Here is an 8,238-nt window from a genome sequence, read left to right as displayed (position 1 = left end):
AGAACACTGAGTGGAGCTGGAGAAACACCCGCCCCCCTGACACAGGTTTTCTCTGTGTAACAGTCCTAGGTGTCCTGGAACTCACTCTGTAGACCAGGCTGGCCTCAAACTCACAGAGATCCACCTGCCTCTGTCTCCCAAGTGCTGGATTAAAGGTGTGCACCACCATTGCCCGGCTGAGAAACACTTTTTTTTAGGGTAAGAGTACATGCTACTCTTGCCATGGACCTGGGTTTGGTTCCCAGCACCCATATCAAGCAGCTCACAACCACCTGTAACTCTAGATCCAGGGGGTCCAATGCCCTTTCCTGTCCTCAGGTACCTGCAGGCGTATAATCACACACGTATTATGAGCATTACAGTTCAGATGGAAAGGTATCCTGGCAGTCAGGATCCAACTAATAATACCGCAACACACTGCACAACAAACCTCATACAAGAGATTTATTGAGAGGGAAAAAAACAGCTCAGCTGTCTCTGCTCAGGTGAGAAACAGCAGGGAACTGAACAGAAGGCAGGGTTTAGATAGTGTTTTTTGTGGAGGGTGGTAGAACTTTTCAGGGTGAAGCTTTCCAGGGTGTGGTTTGGTGAGATTTCAAGTCCAGAGCTTGGGCTTTTTACTCTGTGGGGTAGAGGCAGGGTCCAGCCAATAGGACAGAGTGTTCTGTGGGTGGAACCTGGCAGTTGGAACTCCTCAGGGGAGGGACCTGACCACTCGTGAGGCCTACGCATATACTTGGGTGCACACACATACACATAAAATAAATAAGCCATTAAAAACATTGACTGGTCTGCGCTCCCGCTGGCCTAGCGAGCAGGCAGAACGACGCCGGCGAATTCGTGGACCTGTACGTGCCGCGGAAATGCTCCGCGAGCAACCGCATTACTGGTGCTAAGGACCACGCATCCATCCAGATGAACATGGCCGAGGTTGACAGGGTCACAGGCCGGTTTAATGGCCAGTTTAAAAATCTATGCTATCTGTGGGGCTATTCGAAGGATGAGTGAATCAGATGACTCTATTCTCCGATTGGCTAAGGCTGATTGAATTGTCTCAAAGAACTTTTGACCAGAAGAGATTGGGGAATATTTGCTATAAATAAAAGTGAGAAAGTAAAATCTAGAATTATAAAAAAAATAAAAATAAAAATAAATAAAAATAAAAATAAATAAAAATAAAAATAAAAAACATTGACTGGGGGCTGGAAAGATGGCTGAGTGGTTGAGAGCACTGACTGCTCTTCCAGAGGACCCGGGTTCAATTCCCAGCACCCACATGGCAGCTCACAACTGTCTTTAACTCCAGTTCCTGGCCTTCTGACACCCTCGCACAGACATACATGCGGGTGAAACACCAATGAACATAAAATAAAAATAAATTATTTTTTTAAAAATTGGCTCATTTGAGGCCATTCTGGTATGGTGGTTTGAACAAAAATGGCCCAGGTTCATATATTTGAATATTTGGTCCCTTGTTGTACTCAGAGTCCCCCAAAGACCACCAAGAGACCGAATACGATGCAAAAGCAAAGAGTCTTTGTATTGTTACGAGTTAACTAGAGACTCTCCGTCTGACGCAGGAGCAGGGCAGGAGAGACCCCGAGTAGCAATGGGGCAGGGTTTTTAAAGCAAGGGGGGCTCTTGGGGTCTACAGACTACATAGGAACAGACTCAGGATTGGTTTATGCGAGTGGCAATCATGTTAGTAACTTTTAATTGGCTAGGGTTGTGAAGGCCTAGACTTAACTTTACAGGCTCAGGAACAGGCTCAGGAATGGGCCATGACAACTCAAATGGATACAGAGCAGTATCCTCCTGCAGACATCTTGTCTGGTTTATGAACCTTGGAGACTTCTAGATAATCCTTCTGAGCAGTCCAGATAATCCTGTTCAGCAGGTTGTGGTTTCGCGCCCAAAGTCTAGACCAATGGTTTCAAAAAATCACCTTGCCCTTTCTACCCAATCCCAAATTGCCAATTCCCAGCTTGTGGTTTTCCCTATAAAAACCCTCTACACCTGGGCTCGTGGCCGCCACCACATTTCCTTCCATCTGCCGTGGATGAACCAGGTTGAACCTGAATAAAAGGACCCTTATGTGTTTGCATCGGAAACCGGCTCCTTGGTGGTCTCTGGGGGTTTGTGAAATGGGTACAACAGGGTTTGTTGGAGATTATAGTTATTCATTTTGGGCAAGCCTGGACAAGTCCCAGGCTTTGTCCTTGAGCTGCCATGGAGGGTGGCTGGCCTAGCACGTACTGACTGTGTTGGCTGACCCAGTGACCCAGGCTCTGACCTTGACCCCATGCACGAAGCTCTAAGTTAGTGAGGGGTCACAAACAGTAAACAATTGGCTGAAGTTTGAGCAGTCAGAGTACGTGCAGAAAGGGAGCTACTGCAAGGGCTGTGGAAGCCTGGCTTTCATTTTTATTTAAATTGCAGAATTGTCTAATTCCATGAGAAACTACTAGGGCTATTATTGGAATTTCATTGAGTTTATAAATCAAATTATGAATAATTAATATCTCAATAAGATTGAAAGCTGAGTACAGTGTTACAGGCCAGTACTTGAGAGACTTAAGGATTTCTGTGAGTCTGAGGCTAGTGAGTCTAGCCTGGGCTATAGTGTAAAACCCTATCTTATAAGACAAAAATAAATAAATAAAATCATAGTAATAAAAATAGTAATGAATCTTCTGGTCCATTAATACAAATTTACAACACATATATTTAGCAAAGGATAACAAAATATATATTTTTTTAAAAAAACCTATGACTCAATAATAACAAATCAAGTCCCATCCTTTAATTTTGAAGGGACAATAAAGTCTTGTGCAGTCTGGGTTGCTCTGAAATTCAATACATAGCTAAGGATGACAATGAACTTCTCAATCTCCTACTCACCTCTCCTCAGCACTGGATATGCCATCACATCTGGTTGCCTGGGATCCAACCCAGGACCTTGTGTGTGCTAGGCGAGCAGTCTACCGACCGAGCCACGCTTCTAGCCCCAATATTTTTTACATAAGCAAAAGACTTGAACTGATGTCTCTTTTAAAAGTCATACAGATGGCTAGCGATCACATGAAAGCCTTCATAATGCTACTAATTGTCAGGGAAAAACAAAACCACAATGAAATACCACTTCACATCCTCCAGAATGTCTAAAATTAAAAAAGACTGACAAGTGCTGAGGAGGACTTGGGACGACTGAAACTCTCGGCTTCTAAAAGTGGAGACTGCCTTGGGAAAACAGTTGGGTGATTTCCTATAAACTCCAGGTCTACAGACTCTGCTGGAACGGGCTGCTGCCATCAGTAAGTCTACCTGTTTCCTCATGTCCCCTTTCTCGTTCTCGGGGTTTCACTCTCCATTCCAAAGGAACAGACCATCACGAAGAGAGTCTGACCTCTGGTCCACATCCAAACACTAAGTAGAAACTGGAGCACAGCTCGGCTGCAGGGTGTCCACCGACGGTGGGTGAATGGGTAAGCCCTAGGCTGATCCCTAGCACTGAAAACAACAAAAAAGACACCAAACTGTCTGTTTCAACCTCAATCTTCTGGAAAATGTCCTCTGCCCTAACCTAGTTCTCAAGTAAACTTCCCCTGCTGCCTCGGAGATTTAAAGGGACTGGTGTGTTGGCTCAGCCGTTAAGAGCACTGGCTGCTCTTACAGCAGACCGGGTTCAGTTCCCAGCACCCACATGGCTCACAGTCATCCATAACTCCAGTTCCAGAGGATCTGAACCTTCTTCTGGAGTCCAAGCACACCATGTATGCGTGTGGTGCAGACATACTCACACTACACATAAAATTAATCAATCTAAAAAATGTAACATTAAATTAATTCTACACTTTGTAAAAAGTTTAAAAAAGAAAAACTTGAGTTATTAGTTCAGCCCTCTTTCTAGGCTAGCATTTTTTTTTTTTTTAAAGATTTATTTGTTATGTATACAGTGTTCTGCCTGCATGCCAGAAGAGGGCACCAGATCTCATTACAGATGGTTGGGAGCCACCATGTGGCTGCTGGGAATTGAACTCAGGTCCTCTAGCAAAAACAGCCAGTGCTCTTAACCGCTGAGCCATCTCTCCAGCCCCATGGTAGCATTCTTTTTTTTTTTTTTTTTTTGGTTTTTCGAGACAGGGTTTCTCTGTGTAGCTTTGCGCCTTTCCTGGAGCTCACTTGGTAGCCCAGGCTGGCCTCGAACTCACAGAGATCCACCTGGCTCTGCCTCCCAAGTGCTGGGATTAAAGGCGTGCGCCACCGACGCCCGGCTCCATGGTAGCATTCTTAATATAGTTTAGCCACTTCCTCTTCTTCCTCTCCTTTTAGTTTAGACAAAAGCTGGCTACATACTGATCTGGAATTTATGATCCTCCTGTCTCAGCCTCCTGAGTACTGGGATCAGAGGAGAGAGGAGGGAAGGCAGGGGAAGGATGGGAGAGGACCTACTGATCCATTTTGCTGGATTATCATCATCAACAACACAGGCTGGTGAGATGGCTCAGTGGTAATGTCGCAGGATATTTGATCACACTATGAACCGTGAGATTTCGTTATTTACTGGAAAAATTGTTTCTAGTTGTGGTGTGGCTCAGCTCTAGCACACACCTTTAATCCAAGAGCTTTCTGCTTGAATATTGTAAACAGGATTAAATCAAGTCAACCATAGGTCAAGAGGCAGAGGAAGCAACCAGTTAACAGGAAGTGAACATAGGATTATTAGGAAAAACCGTAGAGTAAAGGGAGTCAGGAGGACGGATAGAAAGACGCACAGGAAGTAGAAGGGAGGAGGGACATTCAGTTTGAGGAGAGGTGTTTGAGACAGCACAGGAGAAGGGGAGAGGCTTCTGGAAGTAGGCTGAGGAGGGTCATCTGAGTGCTTTCTCTGCCTCTCTGAGCTAGCAGGCTTTCCCCCAGCCATCTGTCTCCCCAGTCTTTAATTGCTAAAGTCGAATGGTTAAGATTTTGTTAAAAACAACAGGTAAAGGAGCCTGATGACCTGAGTTTGATCCTAGAACACGCATGGTGGAAGGAGAGAACCTACATACTTAATGAGTACTCTGTGACATGTGGCATGTTCCTGCATGCATGTTCACACACTCACCACATGCACTCAGATAAGTAAAGTTAGAAAGAAAAAAAACAAACAAACAAAAAAAAAAAACTTTTTTAAGTGAATAGGGAGGCCATGGCAGGAGGATCCCCAAAAGCTCCAGGGTAGCCCGATCTACATAGTGAGTTTGAAGCCAGCTGGTCTACAGAGTGAATTCCAGGCCAGTCAGGGTCACCTAGTGAGACCCTGTCTCAAACATTTAATTAAAGAGTGCTGTGAGGCCAGCAAGATGGCTCAGCCAATAAAACCACTTTGGAAGGAGAGAACAGACTCTAAAAAGTTGCCCTCCGGTTCCCATACAGGTGCCATGGTGGATTCATGTTTGTGCGGGGCGCGCGCGGGGACACACACACACACACACACACACACACACACACACACACACATTAATTCCGTTTTTTGTTTGTTTGTTTGTTTTTGCTTTTTTTTTAGTTTTTCGAGACAGAGTTTCTCTGTGTAGTCCTGGAACTCACTCTGTAGACCAGACTGGCCTTTAACGCACAGAGATCTGCCTGCCTCTGTCTTCCAAGTACTGGGATTAAAGGCGTGCACCACCACTGCCCAATTATGAAATAAATCTTTTTCTTTTTAAGTTTTTTAAAGGGCTAGGGGGCCGGAGAGACAGTTCAGCAGTTAATAATGTTGACTGCCCTCTCAAAGACCTAAGTTCAGTTTAGAGCACCAATGTTGGGCTGCTCACATGGCCGTTAACTTCAGCTCAAAGAGAATCAGACATTTCCGGGCTCAGAGAGCAGCCACACTCACATGCACGTACCAACTCCACACACACATAATTAAAAATAAATACGTAGTTTAAAAGGAGGGACCTGGGGATATGTCCTAGTTGTTACAATACGTACTTAGCATGAACTATGCCCTGGGTTTGATCTCCAACACTCTATCAGCTGGGCACAGTAGCACATGTACCCAGTACTCAAAAGGTAGAGGTAGAAGTTTCAGAAGTTCAGAGTCTCCTTCAATTACATAGCAATTCAAGGCCAGACTAGGATGTATAACATCCTGACTCAAACAAGCAAGCAAACAAACATGAACCAAGGCCAGCCAGACACTAAACGATTGTGTGACAAAGCCTTGCTTGGGGAGACACAGCACAAGTAACCAATACTCTGTCCTCCACAAGCATCTGCGTTCACGTTCATGTTCCCCTAACACAGAGAGACATACACATAATTAAAAATTCATAAAATCACCAAGCATGGTGCCACACATCTTTAATCCTGGAATTTGGAAAGCAGAGGCAGTTAGGCTTCCATGAGTTCAAGGTCAGCCTGGTCTACATACTGAGTTCCAGGACAGCCAATGCTGTGTAAAGAGACCCTGCCTCATAAAATAAAATAAAATAAAATAAAATAAAATAAAATAAAATAAAATAAAGACACAGTTTTGCCTTAGGGCATGAACCCCAAAGCAGTTTCAGGCTGGATCAGCCTTTCTAGTCTTCATATCAGGCACATGGGAATACACATTGATAGAACTATCTAAGTTTGATTGTTACTGGGGCAGAGGAATTTACACTATTGTTCAGAGATTGCATATGTGTAGCCCAATGGACATGAGGGTTCTAGAGGGTTCCGGGGTTGTTAGGTGAGTTATGTGGAGGGGAGCATGTGTGCATACTAAGGTCAGGGACCTAGGTTGTCAAGTGCATTACTACAAAAGGGAGGTTATATATAACCAAAACCAGATAGGATCCCAAACTAAATTATCTCCTATGCTTACCTGATTCATAAGGACCTGAATTATAATCCTCAGCACTCATGTGAAAGTATAGAAACTCATGTTTCCATAACCCCAGTGCCAAACATGCAGATCCCAGGGGCTAGATAACCAGCTAGTCTAGCCAAAACCAGTAAGCACAAGGCTCAGTAGGAGAGCTTGTCTCAAAAATTAAGATGGAGGGCCATGGGCTGGAGAGATGGCTCAGTGTTTGGGAGCAGTGGCTGCTCTTCTGGTAGACCGGGTTCAATTCCCAGCACCCACACGGCAGCTCACAACTGTCCCATTTCCAAGGGAAAAAAGACTATTGGGCTGTCTCTCTCCAGTTCATTAAAATATTAAAAAAAAAAAAAAAAGATGGAGGGCCAGGCATGGCAATGCAGGCCTTTAGTCTGAGCGCTTGGGAGGCAGGTGGATCTCTGTGAGTTCAAGGCCAGCTAAGTCTACATAGTGAGTTTTAGTCCAGCTGGGCCTACTTAGTGAGACCTTGTCTCTTAAAAAGAAAAAGACACCCGTTATCAACATCTGTTCTCCACGAATGCATGCCCCCATTCCCTGTCCCCCCCCACACCACTTTACCTTTCATCTACAGCTTTATCCCACTAACCCTTTAAATTTTTACTAAGTCTGTGATGGCACTGACCAAAAGAATCCACTAGAAATTGCTAAGCATGGTGGCAAAAACCTGTGATACTTGAAAGGCTGAGGCAGACAGATTGGAAGTTGGAGCTACATAACAGGAATTTATCTCAAAATAAATAAATAATAAATAAATAAATAAATAAATAAATAAATAAATAAATAAGTAAGTAAAACAAAAACAGCCAGCAGAAATGGCACTGTATCAGCTGTAGGTTTTGTGTGTGTGTGTGTGTGTGTGTGTGTGTGTGTGTGTGTGTGTGTGTATGTGTGTGTGTGTGTGTTCACACACACGCACAGGAGTTAGCAACACCATCTGATCCTCCTGCTTTTGCTTCCCAACTGCTGAGATTACAGTTGTGAGCCACTGTGTCTGATTTTTTTTCAGCCCTGAGAATCTAACCCAGGACTTCATGCATTCTAGGGCAGCGCTCTACCAATTGAGCCACATCCCTAACCTTGGATTTCTATATGTCAATAGATTACCAAAACATAATAATAGATACTGGTTGTAGCCTTGGGAAAGAGGCCAGATCAGCCCTAGAAGGGCATGAGGAAACTTTCAGAGGGAATGAAAATGGTTTATACTTTGACCAGGGTAACAGTTATGAGAATATTTGCCATAACAAAACTCTGAACTGAAGATTTAAAATGTATATGCTGTATAGAATTTATACAACTTTATTTTGTACTTTTGGGCATTCTTGGTATTTATGGAGCAGATGCCAAGCAGCTCGGGTGTAGGA

The sequence above is a fragment of the Peromyscus maniculatus genome, chromosome 4, assembly GCF_049852395.1.
Source record: "Peromyscus maniculatus bairdii isolate BWxNUB_F1_BW_parent chromosome 4, HU_Pman_BW_mat_3.1, whole genome shotgun sequence".
Classification (NCBI taxonomy): domain Eukaryota; kingdom Metazoa; phylum Chordata; class Mammalia; order Rodentia; family Cricetidae; genus Peromyscus; species Peromyscus maniculatus.
This window is presented reverse-complemented; position numbering follows the sequence as displayed.